At 37.9% G+C, this 27,164-nt stretch overlaps 1 protein-coding gene and 1 long non-coding RNA gene across 26 annotated transcripts in view; both read right to left on the reverse strand.

Moving 5' to 3' along the window:
• The window catches only part of DLG2 (discs large MAGUK scaffold protein 2), a 1,026,767-nt gene that overhangs the window by 529,993 nt on the left and 469,610 nt on the right, over positions 1-27,164 (reverse strand). The window lies entirely within an intron of this gene.
• On the reverse strand, positions 6,004-17,048 carry LOC121232459. The gene is made up of 3 exons (XR_005930916.1): positions 16,954-17,048; positions 13,992-13,997; positions 6,004-6,014 (listed from the first exon to the last, which is right to left on the reverse strand). It is a non-coding gene; the product is annotated as an uncharacterized LOC121232459 (long non-coding RNA).

The raw sequence follows: 27,164 nt of genomic DNA on the forward strand, positions 1-27,164 counted from the left end.
CTTAAGCAGAATCACCACAAGTTATAGTAACTGTATCAGTGAAACACATGGCCTCCTTTGACCCAACATCATTTAACGATTTGAGGTGAATGTGCCTAGCCCCTGTCCTTATACCAAGCTCTCCAGAAAACCCTCGTGCACAGGAAAACAGGTTTCCTTGAAACATTAAAGAATTACAAGTGATGAGATCAAACAGGATAGCTATAAAGTAACCTCATGCCACCACCTCCTTTCAGGCAGGGCAGATGTATACCTGCATGCGTTGAGCCTACTCAACACCTTTCTGAGCAGCAGCAGAGTCCGCGCAGCCCACTCACACCGTGGTCTCTCATCTCAGAGGCTGGGCTGCCTTTGGTCACTCTCCCAAGGCTCTGCCAAAACAGCAGTTCCCCACTCCCAGCTGTGACTCTCTCCAGACATATTCTGCTGTTGGCTGGGCCATCCTCTCACCTCAATAGCCCCTTTCACCCCCTTCCCTCCAGGGGCTCCCACCTGGCTTTTTAATGCTTGTTAGAGAACATAACCCACATGTGGAGAACAAACAAATACAACAGATAACGACTTCAGCTGCTTTTCATTTCAGTTCTTGCTCTTTACCTCTGTCCTCAGCTTTCCTAGGCTGTGATCCTCACAGCTCATGGGGAGAAGGCCTACAGTTCAATATCAGTTCAGAAGTTAAGTCATTTCAGAGGCAAATCATTAACAACATTGCTTAACACTTTAGCTGCTGAACACAGATTTTAAAAAAGCAATGCATCCTTGCTAAAATGCAAAAGAAGAAATACGGAGGAAAAAGTTCTACTTAATCCCTCCAAATATAAGATGGGCTACTACTAAGTATGATGGGTAAACAACAACAAATCTTTATCCAAGACTGGCTGCAACTCTTGCTTCCTGCAGGCAGAGACAAGGAAGAGGTCTCCATGCTTCTGGAACAAACTCACCACATTTCTGTTGCTCAAGCAAAGCAGAGAGGACAGCCCAAACCACAGCAGACCAGGCACCAGGTTTTCTCCCTTAATTCTGCTACAATTCTTCTGCAAGAGCTTAATTATTCCTCGCAAGCCAGCTGCTCACTCTTAAAATGAAAATAATAACGCTCTACCGCACTGGGACAGTCTAAAGATAAAAGTATTAACAAATGTGAAGTAATGTGATAGAAAGTATTATAGAAGGAGAGCGCGTCTACCCCCACACTGGTTGATACAGAACCTTACAGAATTCTGCTGAAAGGTCTGTGTGAGTCCATAACAAAACTGATTACACAATCATTCATTGTAATGTGACACATGAAAAGGTCCGTTTTAGCAATAACAGTAATAAAGGGTGGTGTTATACCCATTTTGACCAAAAAGAGGAAAGAACTGTAAAGGAATATGAGGTCAAGGACAAGAGGTTATTCTTCTTACACCTATGAGAAGATCTTCAGAAGCAGAAAAATATATAGCAAATATTAAAATATAAAATGTAGATTTACCTGTCTAAAACATATTACAGTTAATTAATTAATCATATGCTAACAAAGGATAAGAGAAAATATGTCACACCATGTTTTCTTAATCAATACCATTTGAGTGCAACCTCAGTCCATTTTACTCCCATTCCTTAGGACAAGCATAAGAAACACAGTTGTGGAGGGAAATTTTTTGTTGCAGACGATTTTGGCACTTTGAAAACCAGAGGAAGAATTGAGGCAGCATATGGCTAGTGGGATATACTTTGATAAGACAGACTAGAGCTGATCAAAAAAAAATCCAGAAAAATTGTTATAGCTTTTTAGGACAACAATAAAAAATAGCATCTTTTCAAACACTTTGAAGTTTTTAAATTTAATCTGAGTGTTTCAAGAAAACAGAAACTTTTTGAGCTATCTAACCAGTAGAAAATTGAGAAAGTGTTCCTTGAAATTGTCAAAATATTTACCTTTCTTTTTCATCAAATATCAGAACATTTCATCCTTCTCCAGGGCTGTCAATACTGCTGTCTAAATTACATTTACATTTAACTTTCCCTTGGGATCCCAGTCAACAGATATTTTTAAAATTTCTCTTCTCCACATCTCACTGGAAATATTTTCTTTTGATTCATACATCTAGCAGCATAAAAGATTCTCCCACACCTTTCTGCAAACTGATTTTTGCCAAGCCAGGCACATCAGTTGTCTTCTCACATGTCACCCAGACACCATGAAGATGCTAGAAGGAACTTATGTGAACTTTTAGAAAAGCATCACAAGGAGAGAAAGTATCACAAAAGCAAGCAATTAACTGCTGCTCATTTTTCAAGCATACCGGCAAGCACCATATTTCATGCCTAGACCTCCCAGAAGCAGAATGAAAGCTGAACGAAGGACTGTTTCTCCACCACTCCCCACAGCTAAACACATAAAAGATTTAATATGCCCAGATTTTCACAACTCATCTTTGCCCTCCACGTAGTGATGCACCAGAACAAGTATCTCCAAGGACCCTAGTTATTTGTTATATGGCTCTAGGGAAGCCAGCTAGATAGTGAACTGAACCAAAAGCTCTAAAATGCTTCCTGCTTCCAGCCAAGAGAATTAAATAAAGAGCAATGTGCCAAAATCCCATTCTCAGCATTGGAGGGGAACTCTGATCTTGAGAAACAATCTGTTCGCTCCACTTTCCTCCTCTTCACCATTCAAAGTCTTGAAAGGTTCAGTGAAGGTAAAAGTGATAAAAGGGCCCAGACTTCTAAGCAGTGCCTTATCCTAGCAGGCTCAGGCTCCTACATACTGCTGGGTGTCACAACCTACCAGTCTTGCAATTAATGATAGCAGTTGGTCTGGATTATGGTGAGCCCCAGCTCCGGTCCAGATCAGATCCTTATTACAGCAAGCCCCGCATGCAACGGATAATAAGGGGAGTGCTTCCAGTTGCCTGCCTAACTCGCACTAAGTTCCCTAACACTCCCACAGTCATTATTTTAATCAGTTAAGCACATCCCACTGCCAAAAGTGTTTTGTTAAAATGCCCTCTGACATGTCTATTTCTTGCTTTCAAACCTCCCCTTTCAAGTACATAATAGGCATTTATGCTTTTGTAGTTTATTAAAAATAACAGACTAGGTAATACTTACTTACCTGAGAAGATACTCTGCCTACAGTAATGCTGTAGGAAGACAACAAAAAGATGGTAGATCGCAAATGCATTACACAAATGTATTGGTAATTTGTTGTGAATTAAAGATAAGCAGGCAGCATAATCTTCCAGTCTCAAATGGTCTCAGTCGGAAGAGGACTAAAGGAATACACCTTTTAATTATCTCATCTGTTATGAACAATAAGTCACCATTAAAACTCAGGACATACCATGAGAACACAAACGTGTTATACGAATGCGTTACCACAGTATACTTCAAGGCAACAACACAGTAACAAAACGTGGCTCTTCCTATTTATGGGATTTCCATCAGAACAAGCGTATGAAAGAACATACTAACCCTTTGGCTTTGATTGCATGCTCAGTGTACATCCCAAGCAATATATCATGGATAAATGTTACATGTTAAATCTCGCATTTCTTTGCCCATGCAAAGAGATATGAAATACCAGACAGTACTTGATAAGTCACGATTTCAGCTGTTTCTAGGACAGGGCACATAGCCTAGGTTTCAGCCTCCACAGCTGTACATTTAGGAATATGCAATGTGCCTTGCTGAGGAAGACCTGCATTTTTAGTTACACAAGCACTGAACATGGCATAGTGGCAAGGCAAACTATGTTGCAAGTGCCAATTCAAGAGACTGAAAAAAAAAAAAAAAAAGAAAGCAATTTCAAGCAGTGCTTGAAATATATGCAAACAAAAGTCACTTAAGTTGAAACTGGTCCAAAATTATAGGAAGGTGTATACCCTTTGAAAGCCCAAGATAAAATGAATTACAAACTACTTGCAAAGTTCTGGCCTTCAGAAAGTGAGGTAATTTCCCACAATGCTTTTCTATGCGTAGTGCGAGAGAGGCTGTTAAAGCTGATATAAAGTAATCTCAGTTAAATTTAAACATCTGGTCTGTTTATGTGCATTGATAAGCTCTAGTCAGAGCAACCAATAGAGTCTTAAAATGTTATTGAATATCATATTTAATGACTGTTTTACTTACATGTCCTTCTTAGCCAGGTTTTAAAATCAAGATTGTAAGTAAAATATGACTCTAAACCACCATCATAATATATAACATTTTTCTAAACTCAGTGTGTTCCTAAGGCGGCTTTTGCTACTGTAAAAGTTGTAGTTGATCAATATTATGCACCACAATTTTCCCAGTAATAATATCAAGAAATAGACAGAGTTACAGATAGGGTGGATATAGTTATACCTAGGGTGGTCTGTAGGATGTTTCATTTCAAACAAACACACACACACACACACACCAAACAAACCAACACCTTTATAATTCCTAAGAGTTAAATTCTCTTCTTCCACTGATTTAAATAGGAGTTTTGCCTAATGAACGACATTTGTTCTCTCTCATTTGACTCCGGCAGAGCCTCTGTTCTTCTGCTTAAGTGTATTTCAGAGTTTTAGGCACTATACAAGAATTTATAAAAGATTGCATATTCAATTGGAACAGGGAGCCTGACTATTTCCATGTTCCAGACAGTACTGGATACAATGGTAAAAAACCAAAGGTTGCCTGAATGATTTAGGCATTTAAAGCATATCTAGCTATTGTCATCACCAGCCAAATAATCTACAAATAATTCTTCAGTTGGGAAGAAAGGTCAAAGAATAGGCTGCAAAATTGCACTCATTTGATTCATCCAACCACATTTCTTTAAAAAGCAGAAAGCCTAAAATACTTCAGAAAGCTACAAAAAGTAAGATCTTTCACTTAATTGGGCTTCTCAATACATGTGAAAGTACTTTAGAAGTGTACCGCAGGTCAGTGAAAATAAAAATCGACAACCATAAAAGCCCTGAATTCATTTACAAATAAATACTGATTCTGGCACTTAACTCTGATATAATTTATGCTACATGAAGAGGAGAAGCTATGCAAGAACTAGCAATTTATCCTTTGCTCAGCTGTGAGCATAGCCCACAGTATTAAATAATCTGAATGACACCATTTTTCCTATGAGCACTCACATATTTTTTGTGATTAAATAATTTTCCACATCTGTGTTATGATATACATTATTATTATTTTTAAAAATTCAAATTTTAATCCACACATATGATAGAACATTTCTGGAGAGACAACACAGATTCTATATCACATTTTTAATGTGAACTGAAGCTTTATGTCTAAAAGATTTGAAAAGCAAAAATTCAGTAATGTGCATAACTCTAATTAGACTGCAACTGAGCAGAACTGTTCAGCTGGCTTGCTTAACAGCTGGTCTAAGTCTCTTAGGGAGGAGCATATTTTTACAAAACATTTTATGAGGCCACACACAGAGAGCTACAGGAGTTTATTATAGAGGCAGACAGGTTGATTAATAAATATCAACTCTGCTTTGGGAATCAAAAATGTAAGTGGCTTGCCTGTCCAAGATGCCTAGGCAATTTATGGATTTATGCTTATTTACGTGTGTGTGATTTAGCAACTAAAAATGTCATATTAAATAAATAGCCTCATGCATAACTAGCCCAGATCTTTTATCAACTTCTCAAACGCTTATATTTGGCAACATTCAGGAGAGAATATACCCATCCTCAGACAAAAAAGATTTGAAGAAAATGAGAATAAAATAGCTGAGCCAACTTTTAACAGCAATCTGTCTCCAAGATACATTTACAGACAGTCTGGCAAGATAACTAGGGCAATAGGAGTGGAAAAAGAGAAGGCCAAAGACTGGGGTGTGTCAGATATGCAGTTGTGAGTAATTATATTTTCTAAGTTATTGCACAAGATAGGTGTCATGACCTTTCACACAGCATTGCTGAATAAAGTGTTAGCAATACAAGGTGTCAGTCTGGACAGTAATTTGAATCATTTTATAAAAACTCAAAAATATTTGAAGTTTTCCAAGAGGCACTCCTTTCTGGAGGCTGCTGGTTCTGTACTCTGGTCACAACGGTACTACTTTGTAGTCTTAAAGAATGATGCATAAGCCAGATTTTTAAATTTTTTTTTTTAAAGGAAATGTGTATCTGGCAGTCACTCAGAAAATGCTTAATACTGAAACCCAAAACATTTTCTGTATACTTGCACTGTGCAAAAGCTCCTACTGTAGACACAGTCTCAAGCTACTGTGACTTTATTTCCTTCTCCACCTCACTGTTTTTTTCTTAACCTTTCAATTAATATTATAGATTGTTACTACTTTCTACTACGTTTCACACCAGAACATTATTCTGCTAACCAGTTCTAGCTGACAGCTCCTGACACTGCTGTAATATGAACAATTGTTCCCAGTCATTGAACTCTATTAATTCAGAGCATCTCTAGAAGGGCATTCACATTCATTTGCTGTGTTTCTCTCTTCTTAGTCCTCTGTCATTAGGGTCACAGGTAGCATATTAGCTGTATGAAACACAATATGTAGCTTTCTACACAGATAGGCTGAGGCGTATTAATTCTCTGTCAAACCCATCCATGCAAAACAAACTTGCTACGAATGTACAGACTGGTCTCTCGTCTTCGATTACCTATCTGAAATCATCAGTGTTCTTCCTCACTTTCTTTTTCTTTCTTTCTTATTTATTTTTCATTTATAATGTCTTTCTGCTTAGTACAAACTGGACATAGTGTCATCCCTTTCAACCTGCTCTCATTACCTTTATTCTCCAACTCACTCAAGCGTAGATCACTCACTCACAAGAGCTGGAAGAAGGTTATCTGGCATTTTTTTCCCCAAACACCTTTGCCTGTACTTCCACTCTAAAAGACTTAACCAATAATTTTTGTGAAGTAGAAATTAGGCAACTTTCTGAAATGCAACAAAACATCTACCAAGTAAGTTGTTTAAGAAAAAAAAAGACCAATACCACATCCATAATTCATTAAAAATCTGTCACTCTTCAAGCATTTTTAAGCATCTCATTCTACCTCAAAGGTTTTCAGTTTGCGAGAGAACCTTTTATGTCTATGATGCAGGAACCAGAGAAAATCTTGCTTCAAAATTTCTTCACCATGACATAAAGGATTAATCCAAGAAAAACAGGTGAGGGGACATTCCTTTGCTTTGATAGTACATTTTTATTATTGACTGCATAGAGTATATTTTCCTACATCTCCTCTCAAAAGGAAATGCTATGAATAAAGCAGAATATGTGAAAATATAGAAACTCAAACACGACTGACCCATATTTTACCTGAGCTAAAGCAAAAAAGCTGACAGGAAAAAAAACCCCAAACCAAAAAAAGCATCACCCCAAACCAGCCAGAAATAAGTTCAAAACTTAAATAAGTTTATACCTGCTAAATAAATATTAATGTTTTAAAATGTTTTGATTACAGAGATTCCTCCAGTAATATGCCTGGTCAACTGCTGAATCACACACACAGAGAGACATAGATACAGCACTGTGTAGAAAAATAAACTAGTTTTACCAACAGTTTGGCACCACATCCAAACAAAGCAATGTCAGTTTAGTATGTTATACTGGCCTTGCTATACACACATTTCATGGTCTCTCCCTTCTGTAAAAACTCATAATTATTTGGGAAGGTCAGTACCTCCAGCTCTGCAGTGCAGTTCAAGCACTATGGTAGAGCTGCCACTCACAGATGATACTGGGAAAATTGCCATGACCAGAGAGCTGCTACTTGTTTTCTGTTGCTGTCTGTTTTGTTTTTGAAAGGAGAAGCCAGAATAGCTCTTATTTGGCTCAAATTAGCCTGTGCCTGGGTATCATTCTAGTTCATAGAATTGTAGAATGGTTTGGGTTGGAAGGGACCTTAAAGATCATCTAGTTCCACCCCCCCTGCCATGGGCAGGGACACCTTCCACTAGACCAGGTTGCTTAGTTATTCAAATGATCTCAGTATTACATAGTATAGATGGAGATCTTAAGCTGTAGCTGCAAAATACTTTTCAGAATATTCTTTTAGGTGCTGTTGCTCCCTGAATAATCAAACCCTGTTTTGCTTCAAAGCAGCCAACTCCTTCCAGATGCTACGCCCTGCAGTACTTCCTTCCTAATTGCCAGTTTGGGACCTGATGTGGGCTGCACCATCCCTAAAAATCCATCAGCACCTACGAGCTTCATTCCAAGCCCTGACTCCTGCCAGTGCAGAAACCTGGGATTTCTGAGAGTGTTTCATCACTTCTTACATAATCTCGGACTAACCATCACACGAAACCAGCAACACAATGTGCCTACTTTTTGCCACTGACTATCATGGGACCTGTGATGTCAATCTTGGACTGAGATACTGAACTTTTAGATGTCTAAAAAACAGGTAAATCATGCCTTGACATAGCATTCATGAACATCCTATACTACTGAACAGAAAATGTTCACTTGTGTTTTTTCATGAGTTGACAGACAGGAATAAGTAATTATATCCCTTCTGTATAATTAATTATGATAGTTAAGAGTAACACTCAGAAGAACATTTGATTTAATAAGATTGGTGGCATTCAAAGACATCTTAGTCTCAGTATACTTTTTTTGACTCTAATTTCCACTGGCTTTCTAAAAGGACGATGCTCAGTTAAGTCAAGAGAAGCATCGGATCATTCCAGTGTACTTTAAACATATGCAAATATCTTCTGAAAAGTCAAAGTATATATTCATGCTATAGGGCTATGCACCTCTACCACATGTCCTCTTCCAACAACTTTATTTGGAATTCTGCTGGACTTTCCAGTAACTGTTTAAGAAAAAGGGTTTTTCTTATACAGGACCATCAACATAACCCTTCCTTATTGCTAAAGCAAGTCATGCCTACAGTTTGTTTCAGATAGTATATTTGATTTCTTAGCCAGAGTCTCTGGCTGCAAGTGTAATCACATATTTGAAGATACTGCTTGACAATACCCAGGGATAGACCCATTTAAAGTTAGTCCTTGGACACAACATCTAGGAATTAAAGTTCTACAAAAACTTGGTGGTTTAAATATTCACCATCCTTCCTGTCTATACAGTTCCAGGAGATTTAAAAGGATGGCACCTTATCATGCGTTTTCCACCAGGGACAGATAACCCTTGTAAAGATTAATGTGCTGCCAGACTACTCTACCAACCCCAAATGTATCACTTTAAAATTTCATAAGACCTTTTTTTCCCCACTAAGCTGAATAATGCCCATAGAGCTTTCTCTTGTATGCTGTAAGGAAGGAATTGTAAAACACGCCAATACCAAATATATTTCCAATATTAACATTCATTTCACACATGCACTCTGAATAAGTCGAGTTAGTGCAGCATCAAGACTTCAGACTACATTTTTCTGCCATGTTAGACTTCTAAGATGTTATACATTACCTTAAAGGGTGTATTAAGGATACCTTAGTGAAGGTTATTAGCATTAATTTGTGTTATTTTAATACCTGACATTTTTCAATAGAAGTATCTACAGAAGGCAATGAAATAGTTAAGTTGGATGCCACTGCACTCTATTAACTCACATCCTGATTTTAGTATTAAAATGCAAACTTGATCTGAAAGATGCAAAAGGCAGGAATCTATTATGCATTAATGCTAGAAGTTATGTATTAATTCCAGAAATCAGAGAAAGATTTGACTGGGAAAAAAATGTGTCAGTCTGATCCCAATTCTGTGAACAGAATTGAAAATAAGCATCCAAACCTTTTTCTCTGATACAGTCATTTCAATAAAAGAGTCTTTAATTTATATCTGAAAAAACCCATACCTAGACAAGATATAGAAAATGGAGAAAATTTACTGAACTGATCTTTTAGGTCAGCCTAGATAAAAACTAAAATTATTTCCTCATTTACCTCCTTGCTTTAGAGATCAAAATTGTGTTTCTGGCTTGCTGATACAATTATTTGCTTGTATGCTTGCCAGGCAGTGTGGTACATATCCATCTTCACTACATGCTACATGCCAGCAATTGCTCTGCTTGTGTTAGGCAGTTGGAAAGCAATCTGTTAAAGTCCACAGCATGACGCAAACCCATTCTCCTCTCCTCCTAACACCTTTCTCATTGAGAGCTGTCTTAAAGAGCAATCTCTCTCCATCAGCACATCTCCTTACTAGGGCCTCGCCAACAGATCTTACAGTCTGCATGCAAGTTTTTAAATTATGCTTTTTTGGCTTAGAAGGTTTTTTTTATGGGTTCGCAGAATAGCACACAGATGAAAAACTACTTGGTTCTACCTCAGCTAGCTATATATTCTGTTATAATTTGGATGACCATTACCCAGCTACTTCTCTAGGCAAGCTGAAGAGCTGGGCAATTCATCAGTCTGCTAACATTGCCCTCCTTTAAATCCTCATGCACAGCGGAAAGTATTTAATATTACAATCCATCACATATCTCCCTTGCTGGTGTCAGTGCACAAGGAGTCTTCTGATTTTTTTCTTTGAGATCTACATGTAAAGTTGCATTAGAAGAATGCATGCACTTCATAGACATGATTTCAAAAATGTTTGCCTTGCAAATTACACAAACTTCTAAACTAGGCACAAGTGTCCATCAGCATCTGGTAATACGACTCCTTCAGCACTTATCCATCACGTCTGAAGTCCTGCTGTCCTATTAAAGCATCTCTGACTTATTGCAAAGTCCTCTTGTTATGCACAACACTGAATATTAGTGATAGGACAGAATTGGTAGGGCATTGAAAGGGACTCAGGAAACTGGGCTGAGCTGGTGGCTCAGCCACAAAGTTGTTGTGCAACTCCAGGCTGTTCCCATTCCCACTCCATGCCTTTGTTTCACCAAATCGGAAGACAATGGTAATGCTGATCCTTATAGAGCCTTTCAAAGTATGCAGATTAAAACTGCTTTATGGGTCAATATAATTAAAGAGAGGTAAGATTCTATACTGTTCATTACATCTAAAAGACATAATGAATAAATGCATAGTAACTTGTTTAAATTTCCAAGAATATATAACAAGTTATTTGTAAACCTCCTCCACCTTTTCCCTTTAGCCTTTTTTATTTTAGGACAAGGAAACCAAGAAAGAGACCCATTCATTCATCATGTAAGTTTCCCTCTGGCCTAATCCCAATTGATTCATTTTAAATTAGTAATGGAAATTAAGAAAGGAATGTAGAGCACAGGTGAAGCTAGTACGAGTTTTGCACTTGTGATTCCAGAATAAAGAGTTTAAAGAAATTCATCTGAGAATGGTGTAGAACTGTAGAACAGCTCTGTAAATAAAACAGCAACAGAACAGATTTCTCACCAACACCAGCAGCAAAGTTTAGCAAAGCTACAATTCAGTACAGATATTGGGGGCACTTCTGCACAAGATTTCTGTGCTGCAATTGCAAAACCCCTCATAAACATTAAATAAAACAAAAATAATGAATTTCTGAAATTACAAGTACATGTTGATTATAAAACTGACACTGAAGAGCGAGGAAATACTTTCCAGAAAAAGGGGTAGCAGAACTTTCACTAAACTTCATTAATTAGCTTTTAATGATCAGAAAGTTCCTCTCACCCAGCCAAAACACATACAAAGGTTTTAGCATGCTAAAAAACCAAACCAAACCAAAACAAAAACAGCACCAAAAAAAGAGGACTACTTAGGGCATGTGAAATAACTATCTTCTAGTCACAGGCTTCTTTTTTGTCTTACTACGCTTTAATTCCTATACTTTATTCTATACTTTTTTTCTCCCAGAGCTACACTTTTATGTCCTAAACTAGATTCAGAATTTTGAAGCTTCTAGGATCATGCTTTAGGCCTACTCTGTAATTTAACATAATTTGTTATAACTGCTGGAATTATTAAAAAGGTTTCAAGGGATAATTTTTAGAATAAAATATAGCTGCAAAGATTTCTTGCTGACAGAGGGCCCAAAGGAGTTCAGATTTGTCTTTATATTCAGCTGCCAAGTGATAGTAGTTTATCTATACAATATATTAAATTTATATCAACTTTCCTTTCTCTGACTACTATCATTTTTATCTGTGAAATCCATGAGTATTCAGCACAACCAAGATACAATTTTAGAATAGCTGTTCAATATCTTGTCTGTAGATTTGCTAACATGTAGGATATGCACCAAACCCCAAAATGTAATGGAGGAACTTAAACAGATAATGAAAAGGGTGGTTTCCTCCGTTACCATTGTAAATGGTAGACATTGTTTTCCTCTTGATGTCTGGAGCATTACAGGAACATTTATCTTTCACTCTACTTATTTCTGTTTATTTAACTTAGTTTATTTATTTTTTTCAAAAGAAGCACCTTCTTTCCTCTCATCTTCATTGTTTCATCTTTGTCTACGAAGAAGGTCAGCACTATATATTGAGGAAAAAGAGGTGCTAACTCTTTAAGGAGGATTAAAGTAAGAAAACACAAAATGCTGCTTAAAATGGGTTCTGAATTCCCTTGTGTGGGGTGGAATATGTTTACTGTCTGAACTGAGAGCCTCTTTTTGGTGAGACCCAGGACACAGCAATGGAAGGTAAGTAGAGAAGAAAACTGTTCATTAGGGCAGGTGAAGATACAAAGCACTAATGTACTAATCTCTCTCTCTCTCCTTTTGTGCAGGGGGGAGAACAAAAGGCGACAATTGTGCAAGGTTAGCATCAACATGTTAATGGTTTGGCATTGATACTTTTTGGCACCATATCAGAATACCTGGAGGTCGTTTTGGGAGGCAAAGACATTTCTGAGAAAGGCTGACGGACAATAAATGAGACTTCCCGCAATAGCATTGTGGGAAGAGTGCATCTACCCAAAGAAACGGTCATCAGGGCACTAGAAAATGAGCTAGAAGAGCTGAAAGACAATATAGTTGCAAGAAAACCAGTAGCAGAAGGATCAGTATGGTCAAAAGGAGGTGAATCAGCCCCAGGAATTACTGAAATCATCCAAACTGGAGCTGGAAGAACAGAACAGAGAACCTTGGCTCTGCTCTGCAGCCACAAACTGGACAGTGGATAGTTTCAACGTTCAACAAACCAAAGTCCTTTAGAAGCACATTTCAAAATTAAAGTTCTAGCATAATAAATCAAAAGTACATTAACAAATACTGCTGCTTAAATTATGTGTAAGACCAATGCTAGCATAAATTCTGTATCAAATTCTGTATCAAATACAGGAAAAGCAGCCTCCTGAATATGATAAATCAGATTCTTCTTTCAGCAAGAAAAAGTTTAGCTTGTGCCTTGCTACATAACAAAACCACAAAGCTTCGTTATTCTTAATGCATCAGCAATAGCTAAATATTTCCTGACTATTATATTAGATTTATGTTTCGTTTCTAATAAATGACACTGAAGAAAAAGGAGCCAACCATGAGAATTCTCGAGTGCATATTGAATCACTGGTCATTTCAACCTCAAAAGAATTTGAATTTCAACAAGAATTTTTAATTGAACCCCCTGGATTTTAGTTTATGATTTAATCTACCAAGTTGCTAAGGCAACCAATGATTATAGCTGCTGGGCAAAATTCACAGAATTGTTAATCAATCTTAATCTGGATACGCTGCATCAGTAGTTTTTCACAGGAGAAACAGACAACGCTAAGAAAAAAAACCTGGGGTTTAATCCTTAAATTACAACATACAATGACACTAGAATGGCAAATATGCTTTTTATAATAAACATCTATGTTAGAAATACTATCTTTTAAACCCAGTTTTTCCAATACAGAGAAATCCTTCAGTGAGGTTTGTATATCCCCCAGCAGTATGTGTCTCAGAGACATCTAATCGATGAGCTTTTTAATGTGCTTGACTCTCCCTCTGCTCTGAAATTGGGAGAATGGATTTACCCTAATCGAAGGTTGCAGTCATTATTCTAATATGTTTGTGTTAGAGGATAACCTTTGTATGGTGCTATTTTCAACCTTTGTACTATTTGCCTGGCCCACTACATAAAGTGTAATGGCCAGCCAAGGTGTGGTCAAGAACTTCTGCGACTCTGTTCTTTATCCTGTTTTCACCATGAGCATTAACTAATCACTTCAGATATCTATGTCTGTTCCAGGTTCCCTTTTCATTAGTAGAAGGATGTAATTAGACTTAGCTACTACAGAGGGATGTTGTGTAATCAACTAAGTTAGACATTTTGTATTTTTAAAATATTCTTAACATCAAGTATTACGATTAGCTGATATATAGCATATTCATTTTAATGGCCACCAGTAGTTAGCCAGAAAATGTATTTTCTGTTTTATGGTCCCATTAAGTGTCGATAAATTTATGCATCCAGATTTAGCTAATTTAGCATTTATGAGAGTGCTTTCACTCTGGTTTAATCTAATTCACTTTTAAAGAGAGCAACTAAACTCTTCTGAACATACCCAGCTAGTATCTTATTTCTGATGTATTTCTTGGAAAAACCTTAGCTATAGTATGCTAAGGCAGTATTTTGCAAAACAAATCAATGTAGTTATTCAATATATTTATTTACTATTCCTTGAACTGATATTTTTCATTTGGTGACTGTTCTTCACATTCTTTTGCTCTTGTGTCCTAGTTTCAGCTGGGATAGAGTTAACTGTCTTCCTAGTAGCTGGTACGGTGCTATGTTTTGAGTTCAGTATGAGAAGAATGTTGATAACACTGATGTTTTCAGTTGCTGCTAGTAGTGTTTAGACTAATGTCAAGGATTTTTCAGCTTCTCATGCCCAGCCAGCGAGAAAGCTGGAGGGGCACAAGAAGTTGGCACAGGACACAGCCAGGGCAGCTGACCCAAACTGGCCAACAGGGTATTCCATACCATATGACGTCCCATCCAGTATAGGAACTGGGAAGTGGGGGCGGGGAATCGCCGCTCGGGGGACTAGCTGGGTGCCGGTCGGCGGGTGGTGAGCAATTGCACTGCGCATCATTTGTACATTCCAATCCTTTCATTATTGCTGTTGTCATTTTATTAGTGTTATCATTATCATTATCCGTTTCTTCTTTTCTGTTCTATTAAACTGTTCTTATCTCAACCCGTGGGTTTTGCTTCTTTTTCCCGATTTTCTCCCCCATCCCACTGGGTGGGGGGGGGAGTGAGTGAGCGGCTGCGTGGTGCTTAGTTGCTGGCTGGGGTTAAACCACGACATCTTGTAATCTAGAGTATCTCTTGTTCACTTTGCTTTCCTCAACAGATTTAACCTAGAATACCCAATCTACAAAAACAAAACAGGGACTAATACCTACAAACAAGTTACCACAAAATAGCATCCTAGGTGAAGGAGTCAAAGGACCTAAGTTTCAAACAAATGCCTGTGCAAGACCACTAGTTAAACAAGAAGGTTGCAGCTACACAACCGAGGAAGAATTTTCTTTGGCAGCTGATAGGGAAAGCGAATTATATGGTCTTTCACCACATCCTGGAATTAAGGAAACTTTTTGATGGTAAACTAACCTACCACAACATTCAGAGATATGGTAGATCATTAACCTTTTTGATACTTAATAATCAATTAGTATTGTTTGTGGAAATAAGGATGTGGTCCTCCCCTGTACCACCTGAAACCAGAAGCCCTAAATACTGCAAAAGCATACGTGAATGTAAATCACTGATGAATTGTGAGAAGCCCTCATGATTATATTGCATGAAATACTAAATATGATAAGGCCCCAAAAGAAAGGAAAACAGAATTATGAAGATGTTTCAGCTGGAATTGTACAACTAATTTACTTTTTGCTTCACACTATTTAAGATGTTGTCCAGAAGATACACTTTTTCCATTTAGGTCTCGAAATCAAAACTATTAGATAAAAGTTTTTGAAGGAAAGAGTAAAGAAGGATGGAACTAAAACTGGTAGCATGGAATTGTTACAACGCAACTTTTTTATTCCTTTTGGTCTTCTCATTTGTCTTCCTCATATCTTAATCTTCACAATAATTATTCATACTCTCTCAGTGTTTATTACAAATTCCTCATTTGTTCCAGTCCTAGTCTCTGCCATTTTATCTACTGTTTGTTCAGTTTTTTTAAAAGACTTCTACCCTCTTCTGCACCTTGCGAGTGTTATGCATTACCTTCCTTTCTACCTTAGAGTAGTTACTGTGTTAAAATGTATTTTCTAAATATCTCTCTGAAGAAACTTGCCTAGCTGTTTTAGCTAAAGGAAGCACATACTACACTGTAACGAGGAGAAAACTCTGGATTATTTTAAAAGACTGAAGTTAAGAAACATATATAGACCTTCATTTTCTTAAAAAATAAGATTTTTAGGCTTCTTTGCAAACATATTATATAATACATACACATTTACATTCACACATATATAAATATGACTGTCAACTATTTTTCAGTCTTCCTAAGGAAATTAAATAAGATAGAAAGCTTTGAACAAATGAAAGGATATCTGTCTGAAAGATGGAAATCAAATTGTGCATTCAGCTAAAAATTATGATACATTAGAAATTCTTGATAAGTTATATGCAATGTCATGTACATAACACAGGATGCTACTTGAGCAGAATGCTTAAGAAGTCACAGCTGAAACAGTAGAAGGTGCTTCATCCTTTTCCCAAATCATTCACATAAAATAAATCTTAAAAAAGACCCTTAACTGGAATCCTCCAAAGCTTTTCCAACAGGACATTCCAGTTTTAAACCTTTTTCCCTCCTATCTATATAAAATGAAAGGTAGCTGAACAAAACATATTACACATACAGTTAAATCTCTTGTGCCATAAATGTTTTTTTTTCATCTAAAACACACCAGTAAAATGCCCTTTGCAACTCCATTTGACACCAGATGCCTAATTATAAAGGTACATTGTTTATGCAGTTTTGACAATATTCCAAGTAACGGACAATAACGTGGCATTTAGGCTGAACTCCCCATTGACTTTAATCAGGACTTCTGCCAAAATATAGATATGCCTAGCAACACGCACACAGTTACAACACTTTGGGTTTGATGCTTGCGTCACTTTGTGGTGTGTTGACCCTGGCTGTATGTCAGGTGCCCACCAAAGCCACTCTATTACTCCCCTCCTCAGCTGGACAGGGGAGAGAAGATATAATCTAAGGCTTGTGGGTCAAGCTAAGGACAGGGAGAGATCATTCACCAGTTACCATCACAGGCAAAACAGACTCAGCTTGGGAAAATTTATTACCAATCAAATCAGAGTAGGATTATGAGAAATAAAACCAAATCTTAAAACACCTTCCCCCAACCCCTCCCTTCTTCCCAAGCTCAACTTCATTCCCTCCTCCCCCCAGCAGCGCAGGGGGATGGGGAATGGGGGTTTGGGTCACTTTAATCACAAGTTGTCTCTGCCGCTCCTTGCTCCTCAGGGACAGGAGTCCTCACTCGTCCCCTGCTCCAGTGTGGGGTCCCTCCCACAGGAGACAGTCCTCCACGAACTTCTCCAGCGTGGGTCCCTTCCCCGGGCTGCAGTCCTTCAGGCACAGCCTGCTCCAGCGTGGGTCCCCCGCGGGGTCACAAGTCCTGCCAGCAAACCTGCTCCAGCGTGGGCTCCTCTCTCTCTCCACGGGGCCACAGGTCCTGCCAGGAGCCTGCTCCAGCGTGGGCTTCCCACGGGGTCCCAGCCTCCTTCGGGCATCCCCCTGCTCCGGCGTGGGGTCCTCCCCGGGCTGCAGGTGGAGATCTGCTCCCCCGTGGACCTCCCTGGGCTGCAGGGGGACAGCCTGCCTCACCATGGTCTTCCCCACGGGCTGCAGGGGAATCTCTGCTCCGGCGCCTGGAGCATCTCCTCCCCTCCTTCTGCACTGACCTGGGGGGCTGCAGGGCTGGGGCTCTCACATCTTCTCACTCCTCTCTCTGGCTGCAGTTTCTGTGTGCAGCAACTTTTTTTCCCCTTCTTAACTCTGTTCTCCCAGAGGCACTACCACCGTCGCTGATGGGCTCGGCCTTGGCCAGCGGCAGGTCCGTCTTGGAGCCGGCTGGCATTGGCTCTGTCAGACATGGGGGAAGCTTCTGGCAGCTTCTCACAGAAGCCACCCCTGTAGCCCCCACCCCTGCTACCAAAACCTTGCCACGCAAACCCAATACACACTTCTTATTGACCATCTTTTTTTCCCCATTCCAAAAAGACTTGCTCACATTTGACAAGAGTTATATTTTGCCTGGCTGATTCTCAAATTTCTCCTTACTGTGGTTAATTCAAAATGTCATGACAGATCAGGCATGTGTAATTATTATCATATTAGGGGATTTTTTTAAAACAACAACAAATTATTTAGAAAGGTAAAGTCTATAAAAGATGACTCAGACAAATAGTTTATGAATGACATTTTATGAAGTACTTGTCAGAGTATAATCTCTACATCCTCTAATTAATTACAAGGTATGTTATAAATGTAGAAAGAAAAATGTTGTCATTTCCTTTGACTCTAAATATAAGAAGTTTTAATATATACAGTACTGTAAGTAGAACCAAGTATTATTCACAGAAGATTGGATCTTAGAAAGCCTTTCTGCGCTAATTTAAATCCTGTCCTTTTTCATTTGCTGAGGGGTGGGTGGGGGAAGAGAGGGAAGGACTGTAACCAAAGACAGCAGCATAGCAGAGGAGCACAGAACTATGAATTGGTAATTCCAAGATTTGGATTCAAGCTACAGTGGAGTACACCATATGCGATATCCATTAGGGACTTTTATACACAGCCTTCCCACTGCCTGAACGTGTATCACCCTGACTTCAGAGCTGGCTGTCAGCACACCAGCTACCTCGGCTAGAAAACTTAAAAGACTGAAAAATTGAGCCATAACAATTTAAAACTCTATATATTCAAGTGTGTTCTCAAATACAGTAATTAATTATATTGCCCTATTATGTATGTGGATATCGAAGGCAAGAGACTTGTTCCACTTACCCTGGACTTAAAAAAGGCCAGAAATGGCACCCCTCGTCTCTCCCTTCCAAGCCATATTCTCTTTATCCTTTGGACTGTGGTGCTGGAAGGACACATGATGACTTACCCTTAAAAAGCCTCATAGACATGCAGCATTAAACAGCTGAACATTTCCAAAACCAGGTTTAAACCTCACTGACAAGATAAGTGAGTGCCTTTTGTGGTTTTGTTTTTGTTTGTTTTTTTTTTTGGTTTTTTTGGGGGGGGGGGGCTGGTGGAATGTGTATCTCAAACATTTAGCAAGTAACCCAACATATCCTACCAAGAGCAGAATGGGAATGCAGTATTTATCTGGCAGAATTGCATATTTTGCCAAAATCAGCCATAGATGCTTCATTGCCCATCCTGAAAGAGTTTACTGTTCTAGAGTTCACAGTACTTAGTGTGGAAATTGTCTGTAGTTAAGGTGTGAAGGTAACTTTTATTCTATATCTATAAATCAAAACCAGGATTCAAAACTAAAAGGTTTGCTGCATGCATTCTCAGAAACCTGTACATATTTTGTCACGTATTCCCTGTCAACCTGTGCAAATAATGGATTATTCATTCAATAACCAGACAAAGATAGAAATCAGGTCAGGCAGACCTGAAATATTTCATTCAGTCCAACACGAAAGTTTTTATCTGGAAGGAGGAACATTATTTCTTTTCGTATGTTTACTTTTGAATATTTTGTTCCATTTTGGAATACCAGTTTAAAAAGACAAGTCCAAAATTATTTTGCAGCTTTGAAATAAAAGGTTTTGACTTTTCAAAAAAACCCTTACATTAAAAGTGTCAATACAAAACACTGTTATTTCTGATTTTTTTTCCTTCTCCTTTATTCAGGTGAAATTATTTGTTGACTTGAAAGCTTTAAGGTAAGACTGAAGTAGCTTTTTGTGGCAATTTACTGTTAAAAATGTCACCATCTGTACTCATGGTAAACACTCCATGTAGTTAAGTTCTTAGCTTTAAGCTATCATTTCTGACAACAACTTTTACTGAAAAGTGTAGTTTTGTTGCAGCCATGTAATTTAAAAACAAGAAAACCAAATCAGTTATTCCCCATATTTAAACATGATACAACTCCTTAAATGTCACAAAATGTTTATTAATTTCAGCAAACTGCTTCTAGAACAAGATAAAGTGTCAAATTGTACAGTAAAACCTACAAAAAGGTATCACCATCTTGTAGGATCAGCTTTTTTTTTTTTTTTGTTTCGCTGGCTTTCTTGAAACTAGTAAACTGATAGGAAAAACCTTACAATTTTATTTGCTCTATAGCAGTAACTCTGGAGTGAGTAAAGTTGTGCATTAACTTGTGCGACCCCTAAGGTGACAACAGAAAATTACCCCTTCCATTTATTTAGGGCTTTGAAGTCTACACTGAATTTAACAAGACGATTATCACTAGCTTTTACTAAATGAAATTAGAAGACAACCAGACTACTTTCACTAAAATATGTTTTGTTTCTCTCAATCCCTGCATGATCTCATCGGTCAATGATGCAGAAAGGTAACAGGAATGTTCCAAATGCAATTCCTTCTCAATGATCTATTTGCTAGAAAAATGTTAAAGTTTTGTAAAGAGCATGATAAAAACACATCATAAAATTCACAAGTAAAGTTTCAAGTGATACACACACATAACACTTCGTTTTGATTATACATACAGCGAGCATATATCTCTGGTATAAAAACATACTGTAAAATAGCAGCGGAGGTTCTTTTGAGTGAATTGTAAAGAACTGAAAACAATACATCATGTTTCCCTTCTATGAAGCATTTAAGACCATACTGTCACTCCTGCCAATATTAATTTTTTTGAGAGCCTGGTAAACTGGAGGCATGTAATTATGGGAAAAATCTGTCTTTTTACAGAGTAAAATATTCTCGCAGTTTCAGTTACCATAAGACCTTTGAGTCCAGGAATGAAAAATAAAACAAATAAAACAAATTCTTTATTATTTTTAAACAACTTGTAACTTTTAAGTCCATCTCACAGTTTAGTGTGCCTAATTCACCTCTTAAGAAGGAATCTCAAACACTGCAGCTGGTTTTTTTTTTTTTTTCCTTCTGCAGATTCCAGAAATTACCACTGAGCTAGCAGATTTCTGGAGTTTCCAATCTGCATAACCTTGAAAAGGTTATATATGACAGGTTATTACGTCCTATTAAACAGAGACCTGTTTTATCAGAGAGAGACCTATGGGACAGCAACATGCATTGTGCTCTACAGCTTAACTTAAAACCTTACTAAATTATAATTTCCTATCCATCTGCACAGTTGCATATGATTCATATGTTCTGCCTTTTTAATCTCCTATCTGAAAGGACCTGATTTTTCATGTTCTCTCACAAGAACATGAATTTCCAGATTTCAAACAAATAGACCCATGAGCAGCAGAATAAACAAGGCTTCCCTTCTTCTGGCTTTGAGTTGTGTTGTTAAATTCTGATGTCTCATAAGGTGTTAGCTCCAATAGAAGCTTCTGCTGCAGTGGAAATTTCACACTTCCTCTCTTTATCTGTCACTCTGCCACCTCTCATACTTACCTGCATTAATTCACTGGTATCTAATACCAGATGAGTTCATGCTGTATCTTTCCTCTATTTAGTTACCTCTTTTTATGGAAGTCATAGGAATTTCTTTTCAACTACTGACCTCTTTCAGATTTGATTGAAGATGACCAAAGGGGAAGAAAATCAGAGAAGGAGGCAAAAGTAAACATTTTGCTTAGTGAATTCAGTCACTACTGGTCTTAAAGATTTGTCCACAAAGCTATAAGCCATCTCTAAAACATTCAGTTAATTAAGTATGAGTAATTTATATTTCCCTTTCCATTGTAGATATGTATATTTTTCAAAATTAAATTTTATCATCTGCCTATTCTTCCAGATCTGTTTAATTCATCTGAAATGCCTTACAGCTTTTTCTTGTTTTCACTATCCAGAGTAATTTTATGCCATCTGCAAATTGCTCTGTGCCTGTCTAGATATTTCCCTCATAAATAATTACAATATTTGTATTTCTATAGCCCAGTCTAGGACAGATTTCAAAATGTGTATAGACTTTCACCAGTCCAGTTTGTCTTAGAATAACCTTAGCTTCCCTTTGCCATATTACAAATAGTCTATTCATTTTTCTCGATTGTTTTTATCACTTACATTCTAATCTTCCCTAGCATTTTATTTTCAGAAATATTTTCTTTCCTTAGTGGCTTAGAGTGATGGGACTTTGACAAAGTTATTTAGTAAGTACAAATAAATTACTTCAGCCTCTTTTCCATTTATTACTAATTTACTGACGCTATCAGAGATTCCATTAAGTTAAAAGAAACCTGTTTTTCCTGTACAGAAGCTATTCCTGTTTGTTCCAATCCCATTATATTTATCTCATTAAAAGTATCTGGCACAGATTTTCTGATGTGTAATTCCCAAGATCATCCCTAGTGTTTCTTAAAAGGCAGATAAACATTTGCTGCCATCCAGTTCTCTGAATGCAACAGCTGTGATACTGCACATTTTTATTAACTACCCATCAGCCATCTTATTCTATATAATTAATACTCCCTGTAAGAGAGAAAGATTTTTGTCTACTTTTTTCTTCTGCAAATATATGATACCACCAACTCTCAAAAATCTAGAGTTAAATCACCCCAACTGCAAATTTACTTGTATCTCTGGAAAACAGACTGTACCAAGCAGATACAGTTCTTTGCTTCTAGGACCAGGTTTTGTCCCTGACGCACATCCACAGATCTGGGAGCTCTGAGCGGTTTGGACCCCTGCAACCCTCCCAAATCTGCAAAAGAGGTGCTGACACTGATAGTCCAAGGCTAAGCAAAGAAAAGGAGGATAAGTGGGTGGTAGATTCCTACTCTAAGACCTTAACACTTCAGAAAAATAGATGAGACTGGATGAAATACAGCACAAATACACAGAGTCAACATCGTCTAGCACTGCACCTACACTAATTAGTCCTTTAGCAATGTTAGCAATGCAAAACACCATTGTCCAATGCCCCCAGCACTTTCACTGCCTTTATTTGTGGTGTAATATTTGCAAAAAGAGTGTGAAGTATGAGCTGGTAGATGCCGGGCATAGAAAGGCTAAATTGGGGATGGGGGTGGGATTAAAAGCATAAAGAATATTATTTCCTGTCTTCTCTATCTTTTTTCTCAAAATGCTCATTCTTGCCACAGACTCGGCCACAAGATGCAGCTCTCTGGGTAGCCACCGTGCCCCTCAGCAAGTGAATCTTCTCCTTCCCCACAGTCAAACAGCTGCCAGAGGAGTCATTCAGGAGACCACAGGTCTTACAGGGAAAGGGAAGCCAGGAAAGACACTGCCTGCCCAAGCAAACAGGCAATTCTGGGGGAAGAGAAAGCATTTCCAGAGTATAAGGACTATTTGCAAATTCTGCATTTTGACATTGCATAAAGCGTTGCCTTAATGGATTTTGATTTTATATAGCAAATTGTTAACTTATTTCTTCTTAAGATCTTACCACAGGTTCAAATGCCACTGCAGTCCCCAAGACATTGCCAGAGAACAGAATTACAGTACACCATGATGGCCTCCACCAGTGCTCCCAGAAGGCGGAGAGTGTTAGAACACTAAACACACTACTAAATAATAACCATAATCTGCTGATAAATAAAATTATGGAGAATTTGGCTTAGACCATCTACCTATCATAGGTCTTCAATATCACACCTAGTAGGCCAACAAACATAAGCAGAGTTTGTGAGAAAAGTGGTGGAGATGGGTGTCCCTGTGAACAAAGGGTCCCCACAGAGATGTGCCAAACATTGTTATACTACATCTCAAGCCTCTTAACGAAGCGTTCACTCTACCATAATTAAGAAAACTCATTTATACTAACCATTATGATGAAAATTATGTTGAAAACCCCATCTAATTGAAAGTATAGTAACACTCATCAACTCAGTTCAACACATGTGGATAATTAAATCCAGGACATTAATTAATTAACACATTAAGTAAGTGGTGGTATGTTAGTTAGGGGGTTAATTTCTACATTGGGCAATCATGGCAGATTCTTCCTGTGTAGGTCTCTTTAGTTAAAAAGGGACTCTGTTCTCAGAACCATTTTCAATTAACACAAAGGTTTGTTTGGTGGGTTTTGTTTGGTTTTTGGGTTTGTTTTTTTTTTTTTTTTTTCCCCCCAAATCTGCATATTTGTCCGTGTGTTTCTCACTCAGTGAGACGCAAAACATCAGTACACTGCTAATGGGGAAAAGCCAATAAATGTAACAAGATAGCACTGGTCTATAATTCAGCCTCGAGATATGAACACCTCTAGCTAAAGAAATTGCAAAGGAATTGTACAATAGTTAAAAAGTAGATATAATTTGATTATAGTAGATAGATTAGAAGATGAAATTTGAATATATACAGGGATTCCAATTAATTTCTGCTCACTTGTATTGGTTTTAGCCTGGCAATTCCATGATATCACAGCATTTAAGCTTTTCTGTGTCTGTGTAGTACTTAAGACAATGGAACCCTGCACTACAATCATAGCCCCTGGGTAATACTATAACCTAAATTATCATCATCATCATTCAGATTGAATTAAGAGGCTTGGAAAGAATATGCATCTAGGGAGGAATCTCCGGACCAGTCTTGCTTAGATCATTACTGATAGCTATAATGAGAAGGGCAGTGGAATATTTGCTTTGATGTATTCAGGGGGCTGGAAGGACTGCACTAATAACCTGGTCAATAATCTTGATGTAGCAAAGATAAGACAATCTGAGCTATGCTACAGGAAGATGACTCCAAGAATGGATGAATTTCATCCTCTCCCACACCTCTCATTTTATTATCAGATGAGATTCTCAAAAAGAATTTAAAAGAGTTTGTGGCTTACAGTCCTTTGAAAATCAAAGGGAGCTGTATTCCTGCTTAAATTAGGCTGAAACCTACTTTTCCCAAAAGCTTGAATATAAAAGAATCCAGCTTTCAAGATTATATATAAACACAACCATCATCCCCAGGTTTAGCAGTGTTTGGGAAAATTTTGTACTTATCCACCCACATATGATCTTACTGAAGTCTGCAGAGAGTTCACCCACAGACGGATGTGACCTGCCGTGTTTGTATCTAGAATGGTGGAGCAATACTAACAAACCCCAAATTTCAGTCAGACAAGTCCAGCAAAAATCATTTGGAGGCTGCTATTTTTGTTAAAGTTTCTTCCTCTGTAATCCCCAGTAGCAATGCAGTGAGCAGCTACTACATGGGCTCAGCCTCCTTTGAATATTAAATTACTGAAGTTCAGAAGAATTTAATTAGCATCTCACCTACTTACCATCTTCCAATGATGCCTCTGCTACAATTATGGTACTACATTACAAGCAATTTCAGCTTAATTGAATAACTTGAGTAAAACCTGGGTTCCAATTGCCAGAATTATCTGTATTAAGATAGCTATAACTGAGTTAAAAACCAGAAAAGGTGAGATGATCTCTATGCATGCTGTGATACCAGGTTTATGGCAGATACTCTAGTTTATTCACCCCTAATGTTACCATACTGTCAAAAGAAATATGTTTAAATAACATTGCAGACATAGCAATGGTCTGGGTGTGAGCAGTTAAAGAATTACAAAGTCAAATCAGGCTGTCAGGTAGCAAAATATAGACTCTAAAAATATTTTCAAATATCCCCCTTATCTTTTTAACAGTTTGCTCCTCTTTTCCCCGGCTGTGTATACCTATGCGCACTTCAACCACTGACTGCAAACCTCCATTCTCATGGTTCCTCACACTTAACGATTTGTAAAATACGTTTTCTTACAAAAATCTTGTACCAGAAGCAAGAAACGAAAAAACTGAGACAATGAGAGTGAGACAGGAAAAGAACAATGGACAAAGCCAGGACTGCAAATTCCTCAGGCTGTTTCTCCACCCCGCTGCATTTCATGGAGCTCCAAACTGGCTCAGATCCCCCCTGGTTTAAGATAATGACCTGGCATAGGAACTCAGCTGCTGAGTCATTCCACTTCAGCAAGAAAGTATGAGAAGAAAAGGTGTGGTGATAAAGTCAGTATATGAAAAGTTATGGGAAGTCATAGCTGTACGTTTCCAATGGCTCTATAGTCCAGTTGAGTAGGTAGTTTCTAAGTAATTTTGCTCTGAAAGATCAATCTGTACTGGGAAACATATCTATCCTGTTTCTCTGCAGCTACACTGTAAAAAGAGTTCAACTGTGCAGCTCTCCAAATGAGGAAGATACACCCCCTAAGCACAGACACACACATCCTCCAAAGGCATAATGTGGAAATTCCCAGTATGTGAAGTGCTGAAGGAGAATAGGGGAAGCAAATTAAGTTTTCCAGAGGAATCCCAACACTTTACTTCTTCAATAGAAATAATAGGCCGACATATTGATTCTCTACTGCTTTGCTTAACACTTTGTCTACTGTACAGAAACATATTGGTGTGATGCTCTGCCTGGTTGATTGTTGCCTTTATATATGTAGCTCTATTTCTTTATTAGTCTTTGAGGTATAAGTGTTTAGTAGCCCTTGTGGCCTAGTTTACACTCCAAAATAGAGACAGGATTAAAATTCACTAATCCCAGTATCTTTAGGAGAGTGTAGGTAAACAGCATTTTCAGAAATGGAAACCTGTCTTGGGTATTTTAACAGATTGCTTGAGCTAGTTTTTCTGACATTACAGCTATTAGTGAAGTACAACCCTTGTCTGCACTTTACTGTACTCATTCCCATTTGCCTTAAGTAAATACCAAATCTCCAAGATACTGAAAAAAAAAAAAAAGCCTTTTCAAAACAGAAGTAAAATTATGAACATAATAATTAGGCAAATACTCCAGTTTCAGTTGAAACCTCTAATTCAGTTCAGATCTGCTCAGTTTGCAGATTTGTTGCAAAATAGTAAAGGAAACCAACTGCCTAACAACTGCTAAAGAAACAGCAGCAATATGAACGGGAAATTGGACGCAAGTATGGTCTTCAGAGGTTGGTTGATGACATTAACACTCCTAGAGTGTTAGGTTGTTAACTTTAAGCTATTTTGGCCAATTCCCAGTAGTTAATATAAGCCTTTATACTCACATGCTATGTACTATCACTGAAAATTCTATTTCCCTGCTTGGCATTTGCACATCTACCTGATCAAAGACACAATTTGTGACACTGACTTCAAAGTAGAAATTTCTTTATTTGTTGAAAACACCATTACTCTTTTCAGCCTTCCCAATGTCATGTTATCAATTATAATAATTTTAT

The sequence above is a fragment of the Aquila chrysaetos genome, chromosome 19 (genome assembly GCF_900496995.4).
Source record: "Aquila chrysaetos chrysaetos chromosome 19, bAquChr1.4, whole genome shotgun sequence".
Lineage (NCBI taxonomy): Eukaryota > Metazoa > Chordata > Aves > Accipitriformes > Accipitridae > Aquila > Aquila chrysaetos.